Source organism: Stegodyphus dumicola, chromosome 10, assembly GCF_044657685.1.
Source record: "Stegodyphus dumicola isolate Sdum_Otavi_A_Nest chromosome 10, ASM4465768v1".
Taxonomy (NCBI): Eukaryota; Metazoa; Arthropoda; class Arachnida; order Araneae; family Eresidae; genus Stegodyphus; species Stegodyphus dumicola.
In genome coordinates, this window is record NC_140777.1 from 65,009,468 (window position 1) to 65,029,611 (window position 20,144).

Consider the following 20,144-nt stretch of genomic DNA (forward strand, 5'->3'; position numbering starts at 1 on the left):
GTCTAGCGATTTCTCCCGCTGTCTGCCGCCTGTTTCTTCTGGCCTGTAAGGCAATATACCGGTCATCTGCAGGTGTGGTTCCTCGTGAACGACCACTACTAAACCCCCGGATAGCTGTTCCTGTAATTTTAAATTGTCTCCAAAGTCGTGAAACGATGCTGTGAGCAATTCCGATCTCTGCAGCCACACTTGTCACACGGCGGCCTTCCTCCAACTTCCCAATGACCTCGGGTAAAAGCATCCAGATGTCATTTAACAGATTGATTATTCGCCATAATTGTTCTTTATTTCATAAATAACGGTTTCATATTTTTAATTGTATAATTTCTGCATGCCATCTTACCAGATTTAAACTGATGATCTATAATCCGGAATCGCCAAAGTCCCGACGAGTCCGGATTAACTACTTTTGACTGTATTTACTAAAATTCTGTGGAACCCAATAAGTACTGCGCAAATCCGACACATGCGTGAGTGAAACTGTCAATTTTTTCTTTTGTACACTTGCAGTTTTAGGTCACTACATTTAATTTCTAATTTTAAGACATAGAACAATGTGAACATTTTAAATAAGTAACAGATGAAATGACAGCGTCACGTGCAAAGCAAGAAAAATGAACGTTTCTATTATAAAATGAAGGCGTCGAAACGGATTCATTTTTTTTTTCTTTGTCTGTATTGCCATATCTATTTTAAGATGTATTGTATTATGTAAAAATATTTGGTAATTGTAAAAGTATTATAATAAATTAAAGAAATATCAAAACTGCTAAAATTCTAGGCAACCCCCTGCTGCAAGTCCAGCGACTCCAGTTTAAGAAACCCTGGTATAGACAGACAACCCGGCGAAATTACGCCCTAATTGAGATACAGACATAAAACTTATATCAAAATGATGGGGCATGCATTTGCAGTTGAAAGCAGCAAAACGCATCAAAATGGATCATTAACTTTCGAGTCGTGTGATTTTGATGCGGCTTGCTGCTTTCAAAAGCATTTTCCTACAACTTGCATCCTATTTGAGATGCAGATATAAAATTTGTGGAGCATGAAATTGCTATTGAATGCAGGAAACCGCATCAAAATCGGACAATCGGTTCCCGTGTAAAACAGATTTTAAAAAACTGTAATTCTTAGAGATGCATCAAATTTCATTGCCATGAAAAATATATTTCGTCCTCTGGACCCTGAAAACGATACTAATTATGTCCAGAATGCAGTTAACACTGTAAATCAACGAAGCACTTCAAGTCAAAATTTACCTACACCACCACAACCAAAAGTTGTTCCTCCAGTCAAAAATTCTACAATGATATAACCAGGGCAAACAAGTCCACAATACCAATTTTAAATCATATCAAATCCGAAGAACACAGGAAAAGGCCTAAAACCATCCTCAGAGACATACAATAAAGGTTTTTGATAAACGTTTAATTACTGTAAAGGCCCTTATTTTTGCAGGCCGTAATTTTCACAAAAATGAATATATCGGTGATTTCGCGAGTTGAAAATTTCACGAATTTTATATGAACAGAACAGAAAGTTGAAAAATTTTAAAAGTACTTAAGAAAAGTTGGGGGGAAAAAAAAGTATTTCGCAAAGCTTTGATTTTTGCGATTACGACGGGCTCACGAAAATAAGGGCCTTTACACCAGTTTAAAAAAGACCCAAAAAACTAATTAATTATTCTTTAACTAATTATTGTAATATACCTAATTGCCTAGCTTAGCACCAAAAATTGGGAAAATTAAAACCACTACTAAACCCCCGGATAGCTGTTCCTGTAGTTTTAAATTGTCTCCAAAGTCGTGAAACGATGCTGTGAGCAATTCCGATCTCTGCAGCCACACTTGTCACACGGCGGCCTTCCTCCAACTTCCCAATGACCTCGGGTAAAAGCATCCAGATGTCATCTAACAGATTGATTATTCGCCATTTCTCGCCGAGGCAGCAACTCAGTGTGATTTTAACTGCTATACGGTGTGCAATCTCTTTGCCAGAAATACTGGTCTTTCACCGAGAACATGCTTTATACAACTCAGACACTCCCCCATTATGTCTACCTGCATATCTGCGCAAGTGCTACCGTAGATCACCTTACTTAATCTCGGGATTGGTCTTTCTGTCCGCTCTGCCTCTTCGTTCAGCTGATATGCTAATTTTTCGACTTCGTCCTTAATTTTTGCACACCAGTGTATTTCACGTGCTATACACAGGATAAGGTACAACCCAGGAACCTGGAAATGATGTGTGTCTTTGTACCCTTCTAAAGGAGTATGGATTGAAAACAGCCTAGGCCTTCCCCGTAGCACACTGTAAATCACACTTCACCCAATAGGATTACTCCTCTGCCAGCCAACAGAAGTTCAACAAGCTCCCGCCTACCACCTGACTACTGAACCATTCAGCCTTGAATACTCGAGGAAAGGGGGAAGAAAAAAGAAGAAAAGGGCTTTTTCTTCTCTCTCCGCCACCGATTGCCTCTGATGCTCACACTCCAACTAGCTCTAGGTTTTAACTTCAAAACTCATCATCTTATATTTGCTGCAAACTCTGCCATTACTACTGATTATAATGTCACAATTGCTTTCATTTCATTTCACTGCCATAACTGCTCTTCGAATTTTTATTTTTACGAACTTCAGCAACATTATTTCTTTAACATTCGTAAAAGTATTAACTTACTACACTGGGATAAGGCTATGCCCAGGAACCCACTACAACTGAACATTAGTTCATCGAGGAAGGGCATACTCTAAATGAAGCTGCAGATGTCCAAATAAAAAAGGAAAAGAAAACCTATTCACAATAAATTGTTTCAACAAAGGAAACGATTGTGTGATTTTAGATGACAGTCGGAGAGTATTAGTATCAAATATTTTATTTCATCATACCACCAACAAATATTTTCTTTTGTTTCAGAAGCCCATCAAAAACTTACATGACAGCAAATGCAAATCTAGTATAAATAACGTTTATGTTGCTAAAATAAATTCTGATTTCCAAAGATGGCCTGTTTCTCGCATTGTTGGTAAATCATGGTTGATGGGCATTAAGAATGGTCTTTCCTCTAATTCACTGGACACACACAAATTAGCAGCACGTTGGTGTTAATTCTTTTTAATTCTGTATTAAAATATACAACTTTAAACTTAGTTGACATATGCGGCATTTGAAGTGCAAATAATAAAAATTTTTCTTAAATACTATGCTTTGTTGCTTATCTTTTAGAAATTTAAAGACCTGGAATTCTGCAATTCTGAGTAAAAAATGAAAATAAAAAACAATTAACACCAACAAAAACTTGTGGTAACATGACAGACAAATTATTACAAATACTACAAAAGATCATGCCTTTTCATTTTATTTAACCATATGTTAAAGCAGTATTCTTTATTAGACCTGGAAAAGTTAGAAACAGGAATATATTTTACTACAAAAACTACACGACAATTTTGAAATTAGAAGCTTTTCTGTATGAATTCCACTCTAAAACAATGCAAGTGCAGTCTTGACGATAAGAAAGTCAAATTTATTGAAATTTAAATTTGTATTTCCATTTTAATTTTCATTTTCCTAAAAACATTTGTCAACTTTGCAGGATTTCATCTTCAAGTATATATGTACAGACATTTAAAGTTCTGATGTATTAACATCTCGTGGAAATACACCTATCCCTCGATTTATACAGTACTTACCTGTTTTACATGATTTCAGTTTTACACTGTTTAAAAATTAACAGATTTCAAAAACTTAGTAAAATAGTATTTGCTGCATAAATGCAAATACATACATTTGAAGTCATTTTTAATCTCATTTCTTTGGTAACACTGGTGGCAACAACAAGGATGGGGATTCCCCGTGTTAGGAGAATCTCAATAGTATGTATATGTATTTCATAACAGTAAAATTTTAAATTATATGGTTCACGCGAACTAATGCAGTATCAGTATTTTAGCAGCAAGGATTACATCATTTTTATCTACATATCTGAATGTTTACTAGCAAGTTTTCAACATTTATGTAATAGAGAAGGAGTAACAAATGTTGCTAAATTTTACTCCATGAATGAAGCCACAATAAGGACAATTAAAAAAAAAATGAAGACTCTACTAGAAAAAGAATTAGATATGGGTAGAAGACGAAAATTTAAAATGGATTCCAATTGATACTGATGCTATTAGAAACAAGGCTTTAAAAATTTATAAAGCACTTAAGAATCGGTCACTATCGACTTTGTCAGATGAAAAAAAGGTATCTTTTTCCACAAGTCATGGTTGGTTTGAGAGATTTAATAATATTTAAACAAAGGCATTCTTTACATAATCTAAGATTGAAAGGAGAAAGTGCATCTGCTGATTCGAATGTAACAACAATATCCAGCAAAATTTGCTGAAATCAATTGCCACGATCTCCTACATTTCTGATCAGATCTTCAATGCTGACGTGTCTACGTTGTTCTGAAAAAAAAAAAAAACAAAATACAGTCAAAAGTCGTTAATCCGGACTCGTCGGGACTTCGGCGATTCCGGATTATCGATTTTTCCGGATTATAGATCATCAGTTTAAATCTCGTAAGATGGCATGCAGAAATTCTAAAATTAAAAATATGAAACCGTAATTTATGAAATAAAGAACAATTATGATCTAAAGGGTATCAAAATTTACAAAAAAAAAAAGCTTAATATTTATTTGTTTACTTTATTAAACATTTCTTTCAATGTAAGTTGTTTAAGTTGCTTCATTTTATGTGATACTAATACTTTCTCTTTAATTCTATAAACAGACATAATTTCTTTTCAGTTAAAGAGTTCTGCTGTTCAAGTCCCGTTAATTGCTGTGCCGAGAATACCGACTAACTGGTCAATGGAAATTTTTTCGTTTTCACTAACCTCTCTGTCACATTCTTCATGTCTTTATCCATTTTTTTCAGCAATTTCACTTTTTGTTTGTTGGACATTGAAACATACTTTCGTTTTGTAGATCCTTTGGAAGTTCCAGCATCGGAAATTCTATTTGACATAATCGAAAGTTCAAGTTTACTTTTATAAAATTGCTCTTACAGTCTGCAAAAAATAATAAGCGGGATCCTATTCGAAGATTAAGGAACAACGCAATCATTAACATTAACTGAAATAGATAATTAGATAATTTTAGCCTACACCGTCCGTTATACATTAAACGCGCAGGCGAAAACGTATTCTGCGCTTGCTCACACGCATATGCGCAGTAGTCAAGTTCTTACGCGCTCACGTAAAACGCCTGTGCGCATGTGCTAACGCGGCACATGCGCAGAAAGTTTTTAGCTTTGAGGTCCGGATTATAGATCATTCCGGATTATAGGTGTCCGAATTAACGACTTTTGACTGTACCTTGCAAATCAGCTAGTGGTCATAAGGTAGTGAAAAGTCATACAATTTTTTTCTGTTGCAATGCTTCAGGCAATTATATAATGAAACCATTGGTTATTAACAAATCAAAAACACCATGTTCATTTAAAGGAACAAATATAAATAACCTTCCCTTTTATTGGATGCCTAACAGGAAAGCACGGGTCACTGCCATAAGGTTCAATGAATGATTTCTTACCATGTTTGTCCCAGATGTCAAAAATTATTTAGGTAAAAAAGGATTGCCTTTTAAGACTCTTCTTTTAATAGATAATGCACCTGGTCATCTTCAAAATTTACAACACAAAAAAGTAGAAATAGTCTTTTTGCCCAAAAAATACAACTTCTTTATTACAGCCATTGAATCAAGTAATATTTTCTGGCTTTTACAACATTGTGTATATCAAACAAACTTTTAGGTATATTTTAGAAAAAATGGAGAATAATGAATCTTACTCTTATGGATGCTTGGAAGAAATTTACAATTTTAGATTGTGTTGGACTGTCATATACTCAGATTAAACAATCAATGCTCAACGCATGCTGGAAAGCAATACGCTGGATGTTGTTAAAGATGAGAATGATAGATTACCATTAGAGTGTGAATATTCTCAGATCACTAAATTGGCTCAAACTGTAGTAGGAGAAGGTTTTGAGGATTTAGCTCAAGCATATATTAAAGGAATAATGGTTGATGAAGAACTAAATGAGGATGAGTTAGTTAACATGATTCATGAAACAAATAAACATGATGAAGACCAATCTGAACCAGCTGCATTCACAGCTAAAGTCATCAGTGTAGGACTTGAATTGGGAAGAAAATTAGGTAATCATTTTTTACAATATGACACAAATGTCGAATGAAATCTCCGATTCCAAGGGGAGCTTAGTAAGTGTTTAAATCTATATACGGATGTTTAAAAAGATTTAGGGGGACAAAAAAACAACAGGCAATTGTTAATTATGGATTTCATCATGAAGTCTAGTCGATGTGAGATCTCCCCTAATTTATCATCTATTGAAGCAGAATCGTATCACGAATACTCAAGTGATGAAAGAGACATCATACCAATCAAGAAGAAAAAACTAATAATTCATGAAAGTGATGTCAGTCCAAAATCAACTCTAAATATGAGAATATTTGTAGAAATTTCCTGTTCTTTCAATTCGAGCCACAATTTTTCATAAATGCTACATACTTTCATTACATTATCAGGTTGCATACTTCTGATGTCTGTGTAATTTATTTAATTGATGATGTAATTTATTTAATTGATAACTAAATATACTCGATTATGTTTTCACAAGGCTTGCTAATGTTTTTTTAAATAACACGAAAATAATCATGCAATGCAATAAAAATAGAACATCACTTTCCTGCCTCAGAATATACTACTAATAACAGGTTGTTTAAAGAGCAAAATATACAAAATTTAAATTAAATAATTATTTCCTTTTACTCAGTTGAATATACATTTAATTCATAAACATGTATATGCAGATAAAATTAGCTATGTCAATAAAGTTCTGCAAAGAATAATGAACGTGATCCTATTAGTTAAGTGTTGCAACTTTATTTCATATGAAATATTTTCTATATAGTCATTCCTTAAAAGTAGTCTCTGAATAATTAAACCAATTAAATTTGTTTCTAAATGTACTTGGGTTAATTGATAAAAGCAAGGCTTTTTTTTAAATGGCAAGCTGATTTTTAATTGATTTCATACTTAGATACATCATTATACATACATTAATAAAATAAATAAAATTCTAATTATGTTAGGGCAGTTTCCATTTTGCTGGTGTTTACTAAAGAAAATTTTACAGATAGCATTTTTAACGAAAACGCTGTTTATGATCATTTAAGATTTAAAAATAAATAAATAAATAAATAAAGAGAGAGAGAGATTATTTTGTAAGTATTCATCAAGAATATTTCTTCCAATTTATGTTTTCGAAGAAACGCCTTTATTACACCAAAGTAAAAAAAAATTATCCCTCTACCAAAACTTAAATCTGTATCGATTAAAAAAGAACAGTAATGCGTATTTAATAAGAACACAGGAATAAATTGTATTAAAACTCAAATCTATTTGTAAATTGTTCTTCTCTAAACTTATGCTTTGAACCTGAAATATTTTGAATGAAATAGTGCTTTTTTATTTATTTTAAGACTTGATCTATTTTAAATTTACCTAAAATACCTAAAATAATTATTTTAGCTTTTCAAGAGTTTCTTTTACATTGCTGAATTTGATGAAGGTGTACAAACGGTGCCAAATTCTTGGTTTTGGGCTGATATGGATAAATGACATATGTAATATGAAAAAATGAATCAAACTGAACAAAATGATTGCATCACATCAAGCCCCAGATTATTGAGAACTTTGGCAATTTCACCGGGTTCTCTAAATTTTTGCATCGACAAGTATGATATTTTCTATAATTATGTGTTCTTGTTGCTCATTTTTCTCACTGTATAATTTAGAAAGCTGAATAGAACATGGAAAATGCTGTTATGAATGACATCAGTACCAAAATATTTTTAAAATATAGTAACATCTCCATTTTTAGTACTTTTATCCATAAATTATTAGTACGAGTTGGTAGTTTGGTTTTTGAATCTTAACATTATTTTAATTACCAGACTAGTTGTTTAAAAATAGGAATGCATGTATTAAAAAATTCAAAAATTAACAATCATATCAGGATATAATATATATTTGCTTTAACATTTAACTGCATTTTTTTTTATACAAATTTGATGCTCTCAAAATCTATTCGGTCACCTTAATTTTGCAGTGGAAAAATAATGAAATAGTATAATCCTACAATTCGAAACCATAAAAATTCTATTTGATTTATTTATTGAATAAATTATTGCAAAATATCTGAAATTTGCAGAATTTTATAAAATAATGTAGCCATGACTGTTAATTTAATTTTACATCAAATATTTCGATAATTATACATGAGCAAATAAATGCTGCTAGAACATTTAGATGTTTAATCTAACATTAAACGATTATTTAATTCATTCTTTTTGCTTTATGTTAAATTATTGTTTATGAGTGATAACGGAAATTTAAAATTTTCAGTGAAAAAGGCATAGAAAAGTTAAAGTTGGCTATGAAGTTTTCAGACATCGAAAAGTGCAGAATTTGGTGCGGAAACAACAACAAAAAAAAAAAAAAAAAAAAAAAAAAAAAAAAAAAAAAAACCACCAGCGATTTAAATTCTACGATTCTTCAGATGAGTAAAAAAAGTAAACAAGTAAAAAACAGTAAAAAAGTAGTACTATAGTAAAAAAGCTAGCAGAGCTGTGCTTGCCATTGCTACCAGAGTGCACACAAGGAAAATATTTTCAACCAGAATTTTCTGCATCTGTTTTAGCTAGTCCTCACTGCAAATCTGAGGACTAATACTCCAAAAGCAGGCTCATCAGAAAGACCCAATAAAGGTTTCGTACTGTTGCATTCCTGTACAGGTTCATGCAATTTGGAGTGATTAACGATGACACTTAATAAACACACAATGTATTTGCCAGTATTATTCAGGACATCTCCAAAAACATGTTTACAGTCGTCCAAAAACTGCGACAAGCACATTGAAACAATCAGCAACAGAGCCTTTAGGCTATAACAGTGAAGACAGCTTCACAGCAAAGTGCTAGAGTACAGCTCCCGACTAGGTTCAGTCTTCTCAGAACTCGACGTACTGTCGAGATTCTCGACGCTACAACTCGCGATGCACTCCACAATAAGCACTAGAATACAGCTTCTGACTCAGTTCAATCGTTCTTGGAGCTCAACACACTCCAAGATAAGACTCGATGATGCACTAACTCGTGATACATTAAGAGACTCTCTCTACGCACTCCCCAATCAACTCAATACTAGACTGAAAATCAACTCGATAGACTCGAGATACTACTGCTACTCCGCATACAGGCAGGGTTTATATAGCTTTTAGCATGCATTCGAGAACATTCTAAGTCAAACCAGTAAGAACTCGTTCTAAATGGTTCTCCATCCGTCTACGGCATATTGCCAATTTCGCTGAAAGATGTTGCCAAATGGGTGATTTCTCGCCAAATCTAGCAAATCCTAAACCTGCTTTGTGGGAAATCTATCTTACCGCAGCTGGAAATTTTTTAACAGTAACTTTCTGAATTTGCCAATAGTCAATTTTTTAAAAGTGTTCTGTTTTCAGGTTTTTAGAATAATTATGTAATAAAGACACAATAACACGCCGAATAAATACTAATTCAGAAGTCAAACAACAAAAATCAGCGTTATATTTACAAAATTTTCACAGTAAACAGTCACTGTGAAAATTTTGTAAATATAACGCTGATTTTTGTTGTTTGACTTCTGAATTAAATATGTAATACCCTGACCTTTTCTCTTCCGCAGAACTTCAACATCTAATCTTAAAAAATTTAAATTCTTTATCAAGTAGATTACAAATATTGCAAGAAAAGGTGGAGTTGCTGAAAACTCCTAACTGTGCAATCAACCGAAAAATTCAGAATTAAATATATTCCAATTAAAAACTGAATTAGAACTTCAATTTTTAGAGAGAATGTTTCTCAACAACATAGCTCCTGTGGTATTGTAAAATAATATTTTACATTAATCCTAATAGTTTTTTTTTTTTTTTTTAATTTTTATTTTGTTTACTTTTTGCACACATTTTCATTTTATAAAGTAATTTCTGTTACGTTTTTGCTTAAATGAAATTTTCTATTTCAGTATTATCTTATTTTCTTTATATAAAAACTAACTGCATAAAATGTACTAAAATACAAATATGGAACTCAAAGCAATGAAAACGTTATGATTTTATAAATAAGTTTCCATTACATTTGCATTTTATTTTGAGGAAAGTTAGATTTCTTGAGTGTTCTGTGAAGTTGAAATAATTTTCTTAAATGATAGAATAAGAAATCTTGTTGGTTATGCATTTATAGATTAAAGTCAATTTTTATTTATATATTTATTTATTTAGGTCAATGAATTGAAACATATTAATGTTAAAGGAGACTAACGTAAACATATTAATAGTAATCGTAACAAATATTTTGAAGTGATGTCGGACACGCTAGCCGAAGAGTACAGTTGGGTAAGTGAAAAAAAAAGGGGGGCATTTAAATCCCTGAAGTTATCATAGGTTATTTTACATAAGTCAACATTTATAAATATATTTTTATGTACATCATCATTTACAAAATATCTTGATAACTTACATTACGTATAATATGAAATCTGCCAAATTAAGTCACACCCAGCACCCGTAGCTCTCAGCCTGAGTCAAATCTTAATTATTCAAAAAATCGAATAAAATAAGACCAGACTTCCATGAATAGTTCATAGTGCTACTAAATGCATATGTGACCATCCCAGAAGAAATAAAGCAGGTAGATATTAGCATCTGGAAAGATATCCCAATGCATGAAGGAAGAGTAATATATTTAGTGTATGAACCTGTTATGTCAAGAAAACTTTAAATGAATTAGAAGACAACATAAAATAGCAGTTTTATCTGATCGCAAATGTTTAAAATGTTATTTAAAATGTCTAACTTTTTTTTATTCTTAAAATGATGTTTAATCCTCATTTGTTCTGCTATTTAATTTTTATGATGTATTGTTACTTAGTTTGTTATCTATCCATTTGTCAGTAATTGAGCTGAATTAAGTAAAGCTTTGTTCTTTTACATTATATTTTACCGCTCGATCAGGCCGACTGCCGTACCAAAGCACTCGGGTTCGAATCTCGAAAAAGGTTCGGGGGTTGTAAATGCATAGTGTCTGTGCATCATGGGGGCACCCAAAATATGCTGCAAGCCGAAAAGTTCTTTCAAGAAGCTGATCGTAGGGAAAGAGAACTTGAAAATCCTTGGACTCGTCCTCCGTGTGATAGTTGCATCGCAAAAATGTTATGGTTTTTAATTAATTGACTTTCTGTTTAAATATGCAGTAATTATAATTAAAAATTCACAAGTAAATTTTCCATTTAATGTATTTTTTAGAGATAGTGCAAACTCATCTCCCTGCAACAATTGAAAAGAAAGGTGCTACTATAACAGTTAATCTCAAAAAGGTTGGTAGGTGGTAAATGTATAGTGTCTGTGCAGCATGGGGGCACCCAAAATATGCTGCAACAAAGTTGCTACTACACTCATGTCCATAAATTAAGGATAATTCGGAGTCACGCGGAAATCGAACTCTAAAATATACTAAAATATCACCTGTAACATCACTACACACATCTTCAAGAATCATATGCAAATTTTAGGAAGTAACCAGATGACACCGATGGTACTTCACAATGACGAGAATGTAAGAAAGTGATATATAACGAATACAGGCAAAGAAGTAAAATTGTTCGCAGGCACTTTATAAGCATTTCAGTGCAATAACCAAATAGTTCGCAGGGGCTTTATAAGCATTTCAGTGCAATAACCGACAAAGGATGCATTTGGATGATTTTTTACGTGGTAGAATTATCGGCCGTCTGGAATGTGGGCGTACCCAACTGGAAGTATCAGACAAACTTGGAATTGCCCAGAGTGTCATCTCCAGGCTTTGGCAACGATTCCCAGATGATGGTAATGTGAGTAGACGTTACAGCACAGATCGCCCCAGAGTTACAGCGCCGAATAAGGACCGGTATTTGGCAGTTACTGCCAAAACAAACAGGTGGAGCACAGCCTGAGACCTGCCTCATCAGCTCTCTTCAGCCACTGGTACGACAATTTCAAGGCAGACCGTGTACAGACGCTTAGGGCAGATTGGTTTATATGTTCGTAGACCTGTCAGATGCGTTCCACTTACTGCAACTCACTGTCGCCTGCGGTTAGCCTGGAGTAGAGAGCATGCACTGTGGACATTTCAACAGTGGGCTTGTGTGATGTTTTCCGACGAGTCCAGGTTTAGCTTGCAGTCTGATTCTCGCCGGACTTTCATATGGAGAGCTCCAGGTATTCGTTACCACCAAGAAAGCATCATTGAACGACACCGTTACGGTGGTGTAGGAGTGCTTGTTTGGGGTGGAATTATTCTGGGTTCCAGAACTGACCTTCATGTTCAAATTGGAATCATGACAAGCCATATCTATCGGGACGTCATTCTGGAACAACATGTACATTTGTTTCGGGGTGCCATGGGCACACAATTTGTTTATGGATGACAACGCCAGTCCTCACCGTGCAAATATCGTAAGCGAATGCCTTCAATCGGAGGATATCACCCGTACAGACTGGCCAGCATTCTCACCAGACTTGAACCCTTGAACCAGTAGAACACGTGTGGGACATGCTTGGCCGACGAGTTGCAGCCCGTCAACCTCCTTCTACATGTCTACCGGAACTTCGGAGTGCATTGCTTTTTGAGTGATGTAATATCCCCCCAAGATCAGATCGATAATTTGATACTCAGATGCCTAGGCGTTGTACGGACTGTATTGCATCGTCTGGGAGACATACAATGTATTAACAATCAAACCAACCATGTAATATTGGTTTTTTGTAAATAAGTTTTTTTTTTTTTTTTTTTTTTTTTTTTTTTGGTAATTTGCTCCAGGGAGAAAAAAAATCGCTAATTTTTTTAATAATATCAAACATATAGCATCTGTTTTTGCTCTTTACCTTTTGTTTAATAAATAAGCTTTACAAATAAGTCAAATTTGTTTTGCTTCTAACTTTTCCTTTGCCTGATTTTGCATTATCCTTAATTTATGGACATGAGTGTATAACAGCGAGTACTTTTGTGTACAGAAGCTGTCTTGACAGCTTAGAATCTAAAATTTTAAGTTTGTATTTGTTTTTACTGAATTGTAAGTATTATAAATTCATATGTTTGGAAGCGTCCGAGTTTCAAAAATAATAAAAGTATAAATGATAAATAATAAAGCTTCAAAATAGTAAATCAAACAATCATCAAAATGTTTAGTACCTATTTAAAAATTTGGAGCTTTCTTTCAATTTTAAAGTAATTTAAAATTTAATAAATAGCTTTAAAACTCTTGCCAGTCACTGCTCATCTCAATGCATATAATAGCATTATAATTTTTTATAATAATAATGCATATTTTGTTTAATTTCATGAGGCTGAAGGAGACATTGTAAACTTATATTATGAATACGAGTCATATTTTGTAAAATTCGATGAAAGGCCATTCGAAAAACATGTATACATTGACAGAATTGCCGATATAAATAAAATATGTTATTAACAATATTAACTTCTTATTAATTAAGAAAAGGCTGCATTAAATATATTAAAAGGATCTTTTAAAATTTTTGCAGGAAATGAATTTAAGTTTCTCTTAAGTGAATGGATATTTTTATATCTTTATTACCGTATTTGCAGGCGCATAAGGCACATCCCCCTTTTTTTATACACATTTCATTATAATGAATTTACAGTATTTTAAATATAAATACAAAGTAATACTTTATACCCACAATTCATCTGGGGAAGAGCTTTTAATTTTCTTCATCAAAACCTAAACACTCATCACCATAGCTAAATGAAAAGTCACTTGAAACCTCTCCTAAATCAGCATTCGAGTCCTCATACAACAGATTGTCTCTGTACCATCCAGTGTATTAATAATGCCACACTTCATACATGATTTAACCTCTGCCTCTGTTTTCACAGCATCCCAAGATGCTTTGACCCATTCACAAACTTTCCAAATGTTAGGCCTTCCCCTTCTTCTTGATGGTGTAACCTCAAAATTTGAAGCCTGCATCCAGCTTGCATGCTTTGTTACAGCAATTTCAACGTTGTTTTTGAACCATAATTTGCCAACAAACTTAAGAAACACCAAACAGTTGAAATTTCCCACACTTAAAAGTCGTTCGCAAAAATTGCAGTTTTCATGCCAGATGCACATTTACTAAGCTCTCCGTAACTGTAATATTCCCACACATCGCAAGGAAACAAGAAAAAAATCACATAACACCAAAAAAAGAGGAAATTTCCAGAAATTAATGCAATCAAAAACTGAGTATCGACATACAAGATGCACCTCCTTTTTTTCCCGACTTATTTTCAAAGAAAAAAAGTGCGTCTTATACACTAGAAAATTTGCTATTTAAAACTTTCTTACATTTATTGGAAAACAAATTGTTTTATATGCTTAATTTCATTAACATAACTATGCTCACTGTAGTTATTGGCTATACTAAATATTTGAATGAAGAAATGTAAGTTTTATTTGCACAAAAACTATTAGCATATGTTTTATAGCAATACACGCAAGTACACAAAAGTGATACACAAAAACTATGAGCATATAGTTTTATAGCAATTTATGAGAGCAAAGTTTTACATAAAAACGTAAATGAATCATAAACGCATCTGTTATATAATTTCAATACAATGAGATATAACAATAATCACTGAGGAAATCTGATATGATTGTGATGACTATATTCAATAATTAAAAAATTCCAAAGATTCCAGTAAGATTTTAATAACTGGAAGAGTAACTTCTTACTGGATCAATAAAACGCTTTTCTGCTGTTATCAGTTTTACTGGAGGAGATGTCTGAAATACTGCTATTGCGACATTATACTGATTAAACTAATGTAACACTGTGCGACACCCACACAGATCTTTAAAGCAGCAATTCTCAACAGGTGGTACACAAGATAAAAAATAGGTGGTAGGCAAAGAAACAAAGTTCAAAAATTCTATGAAGAAAAAAAGAACAATTGTTAGAAAATTCCTGTGATTGCACTTCCACTGAAGATTTCATAAATAACAACTTTTGGCTACACCGAAAAAAAGAATTTAAAGGCATTTCAAATAAAGCTAAATTTTTATTGCCTTTTCGCACAACCTATTTGTGTGAACAAGGATTTTCTTCCATGTTTTATTTGAAAAATAAATACAGAATAAAATTAAAAGTGGATCACACTTAAAGCTAAGTGAAATAAGGCCAGACAAAGAAATTGATCTCTCTTAAACAGGCCCAAATTTTACACTAAATTTAAGTATATAACTTAAATTTTGATAATTAAAATGGTAACCAATTCTTAATTAATATTTTTTATGTGTGCCTATTTAATACAGATAGCCAATAGCTTGTGCAAATGGCAAAACGTTTATTTTTTCTATTTATATTGAGAAACTGAATAAGTATTATAAAATGTACAATAATTATACTGGTTGTACTAAGGTTTTTAAATTTTTGTTTAGATGGTATGTGTTAGTCAAAAGGTTGAGAACCGCTGCTTTAAAGCAATTAAATTTATGTCACTTTGTGAAGTTATACAAAAGTCGCAGTGTGACATTAACATCATTATCGCAGCATGACTTTACTACCATACTCAAAGACAAAGAAGCAACAATAACAAAAAAAAAGAAGCCAAGAGAAAAAATTGGTATCTTACCTCTCAGCCTCCACATCCACAGGGCTTGTTTGCTCACATCCTCTTCTTGGGCGCTTCGCATTCCTATAATAAACAAAAATAGGTACAATTTTATTACCGAGACCATAATAAACCACAGTGACAGTACATGCATAAAAGCACCAAACTTGGCACACACATCCATTTAAATCATAAATTGACATCACATAAATTTAGATACTTCTAAATGCAAGTGAATTATGACTGCACATAAATTTAGATAGCTCTAAATTTTAATTTACCACTGAAATACTGGTATACTTTTTAAACTTTTTAAAAGTGCATCGAATCTATCTATTTAGAAATTGCCAGAGATGAAAAATTTGCAATAAAATTTTGACAAAGAAAAGGCATCATTCATGATTGTGTGTGATTATGACAAAGCCTCAAGGGCTATCTGCCTGTGCCTTTGTGGAGCACTTTCTAAGGGAAACTGGCTCGTATACACGTTACACATGGGGAAAACCACGAAAACGCCCAGCCCGTTCCTGGGATTCGAACCTCGGACCGACTACCAGCGTTCGGCGACTCCACCGCTCGGCCGCTGGTGGGCCTCATTCGTGATAGAAAATTAGGCTTAAACTATAGTCCAAGAACCATGAAATGAAACCATTTCATCGATAACTCAACAAATAAATGGCACCTTTAATCTTCTAGGTGTATCTACGGATTATTTCGTATTGAAAGATGGCTTTCCAAATCACGACACGCAGAATATTCTTGTCAGATTTTGATAAATACGAAATGGTTTCGAATGAATGCGGCAACTGGCAGTAGGGAAATAGCAATCAATAGAGAAAGATGTTACAGCGCGAGGTTCATAAATAAAAACCTCGTATCCAGCCACACTATCTGCCGACCTGTAGGCGATTTTCGTGCCGAAACCGAAAAATACTAAGAAGCCTTCGACCGAAAGCTTTGTGTATGCAAAAAGTTTGTGAAACAAAATTTCTTCTATAAAATAAAATGCAATTTGCACTGAACCCATGAATTACTTTTAAAGAAATTAATATCACCTAATTTACAAATAATTTCTTTTAGCATGGAATAAATACTTAAACAGGTATCTTACAATTACATGAAATAACGTAATCTTTAAAGGCATTGATGTATACAATATAAATATTTGCTTGTTATTTTATGAAATAACAGTGTCTGGGAAGCCCACTCAAATATCCTGTAGAATTTTAACAAATTATTTTATAGGATACAAATATGCATCTGTTTTTTTATGAAATATGTGAAATTCATGCAAATAAAATTAAGGATTATGAAATTTATTTTAATATAAATAACTCTGCAAAAAGAAATATTCAGGAGACTTTATTCCCCTTATTTTCCTATTATTGTCATCATAAAAAAATAATAGCATTTATCTTAAAGATAAGTAGCTTATTTAAAAAATACAATCTGTAAGCACTTTCTTTAACTCGATATAAGATCCATTTATTTTAAATACTTTTCTAAAACTTTTTATAAAAAATAAGAAAATAATGTAAGCACAAATCTTGTGGTTGAAAAGTTATGCAAACCTTGGGTTCAGTACCCCTCAAATAAATAATGAAAACAATCTCAGATTTTATAGGATAAAAATTAGTTCCAAACGGGCAATTTTTTTTCATTTACAGACAATCATTAGATGTTTGGGCTAATGCTACTTTGGACTAAAAGTATTTAAAAGCTACAATTTCAGACAGACTGTCTTGCACACTTAAAATACAAATGTTTTATTAATTACACTGCTTGCCTTAAAAATATGTTTCTTAATCAAAAATTTGCTAAATTTTTATAAAACATAAACTAATACTTATAAAAGAGCCTGAGGCAATTTGTTACAATTAATTAAATTGTTCAACGTTGTTTAATTAATTGTTTAGGCGGTCAGAGCCGGAACAGCTAATGAAGTTTATGAGACTGTGATATTACTTTCGGTTTTGTGAAATGAAGAATTATATAGGATACTTTCAGATTGAAGTTCTGTAGAAACAAAAAAGTAAGTACCATCCCTCTTTCTGAAGCTCTTTATTTGTTTATTGACTTTTGGTAATTAAAAGGTCACTAAAGGAGATATCAGCGAAAAAACATACATTGAAAACAAAGTTAAAACAAAAGGTTGCCGACAAAAATATCCAAAGAAGTGATTTGGAAGTGCTGAAGAATAAGTTTAAAGTGTTCGAGACAAAGATAAATTCCAATTTCGATTCTTTGTTCGGGTTATGTATTGAAGAAAGTGCAGTCAAAAGTCTTTAATCCGGACATCCATAATCCGGAATGATCTATAATCCGGACCTCAAAGCTACAAATTTTCCGCGCATGCGTTTACGCATATGCATAATACGTTTACGCATGCGCGTTTAATGTATAACGGACGGTATAAGCTAAGCTAAAATAATCTATTTCAGTTAATGTTGCAGATTGTGTTGTTCCTTAATCTTCTAATTGGATACGGCTTATTATTTTCTTTTAGACTATTAGAGCAATTTAATAAAAGTAAGTTGGAACTTTCGATTATGTCAAACACAATTTCCGATACTGGAGCTGCAAAGAATCTACAAAGGGAAAGCATGTTTCGATGTCCATCAAACAAAAAGTGGAATTGCTGCAAAAAATGGATAAAGGCATATCCTTTGTTTCTCTAACCATTCCAAAATCTGTTTATCAATTTCAAGCTGCTCTGCGGGGGGGGGGGGGGACGTCACGGCGTGCAATGAACTGGAAATTGATCTCTCAGCACTATCCTCATCTTCATGGCAGATGTTTTTATTTTAATCGGCTTATAATTCCTTATTAAATGTAGTATTTCATCTCGATTTGCTCCCTCTTTGATATGATTTAAATCAAATTCCTCGTCATTATAAATATCACGAATACACATCAAATAGTTTTCTGGTTGCAATTTTCTAATTTCTATGCATAATGTATGCTTTACGCATGCGCGGGTTGAAAGAAATGTTTAATAAAGTAAACAAATAAATATTAAGATTTTTTTGTAAATTTTGATACCCTTTAGATCATAATTGCTCTTTATTTCATAAATTACGGTTTTATATTTTTAATTTTATAATTTATGCATGCCATTTTACCAGATTTAAACTGATGATCTATAATCCGGGAACACCGATAATCTGGAATCGCTGAAGTCCTGACAAGTCCGGATTAAAGACTTTTGATTGTATTGATGCTTATGTAAAAGAGAAAGAAGAGATTGACGATATTGTCTTAGATGTAGAAGTCGAATTAAATCGTAAATTAGCTAAGCTTTCCAAAGAAATTGAATAGGAACCTTTGGTTTTCACGAATGCTTAGGTCAATGTTAAATTATCCAAAATTATTTTGCCAACGTTTTCGGGTAACTTACACGAGTAGCTTTCACTTAAAGATATTTTTTAGCCAGTGTTGATTCAAATCCTAATTTAACAGATGTGGTCAAATTACAGTACTTAAAATCTGCGCTAAGAGGAGATGCTAATCGTATTGTTCAGTCAATATCCATAGTTGACTCTAATTATAAATTAGCCTTTTCATTACTAGAAGAAAGGTTCTCTAATCACCACGAACAAGTGTATGTTCATCTGAAACGATTTATGAATATGCATCCTACGCAAAATGAGTCTGCGTCAGCAACATTAAATGTAATTGACATTTAGAGACTCTTTCACTGAACTGTGTTATCTTCAGTACAGTGGCTTTGTTTTGTATTAGCTGAGAAATACTTGGCGACAGAGCAGAATCTTGTCTAATAGCGCATGCGCCACTAGAATCGCCGCTGAAATATATTTTCGATAAACTTGATTCTTGTTGTACACATTCGGAGTTGCGAATCATATGTTACTCTGTAAGAAAGAAAGCTAGCGCTAGACTGTCGCCATGGAAAATAAATGTATTGAAAGTAAAAGTGTTATTTTCTGTAATGTGTGTGTGGTGTTATTTTATTGCGATATATAGCTATTGACGAGAAATAGAATAATTCAATTCACCAAACACACTTGAATTGAATTATTCTATTTCTCATGAATAGCTATATATCACAATAAAATAACACCACACACATTACAGAAAATAACACTTTTACTTTCAATACATTTATTTACCATAGTGACACTCTGGCACTACGTTTCTTTCTTACAGCGTAACATACGAATCGCAACTCCGAATGTACGTTTTTCTGCTCATATCTCCTTTAGTGACATTTTAATAAGCAAAAGTCAATAAACAAATAAAGAGCTTCAGAAAGGGGGAGGGTACTTAAACTTTTGTTTCTACAGAACTTCAATCTGAAAGTATCCTAGTAATCCTTCGTTTCACAAAACCAAAAGTAATATCACAGT

The 20,144-nt window shown here is 32.8% G+C and overlaps 1 protein-coding gene and 1 long non-coding RNA gene across 19 annotated transcripts in view; one reads left to right on the plus strand and one right to left on the minus strand.

Moving 5' to 3' along the window:
- Positions 1-20,144, minus strand: part of LOC146994994 (uncharacterized) — a 183,782-nt gene that overhangs the window by 104,190 nt on the left and 59,448 nt on the right. For 5 of the 10 annotated variants that reach the window (XM_085825010.1, XM_085825008.1, XM_085825011.1 and 2 more), the window contains one exon: positions 15,799-15,861. The exons of the other annotated variants lie outside the window; for them this stretch is intronic. The gene's annotated coding sequence lies outside the window, so the exon portion shown is untranslated. The remainder of the gene's footprint in view (positions 1-15,798; positions 15,862-20,144) is intronic. 10 annotated transcript variants of the gene reach the window in all.
- The window catches only part of LOC146994996 (uncharacterized), a 96,209-nt gene that overhangs the window by 27,378 nt on the left and 48,687 nt on the right, over positions 1-20,144 (plus strand). The window contains exons 1-2 of one of the 9 annotated variants that reach the window (XR_015043430.1): positions 3,814-3,881; positions 7,613-7,818. The exons of 7 other annotated variants lie outside the window; for them this stretch is intronic. This is a non-coding gene — a long non-coding RNA (uncharacterized LOC146994996). Of the gene's footprint in view, positions 1-3,813; positions 3,882-7,612; positions 7,819-20,144 lie in introns of those variants that run through there. One more of the 9 variants, XR_015043422.1, reaches the window with a different exon arrangement.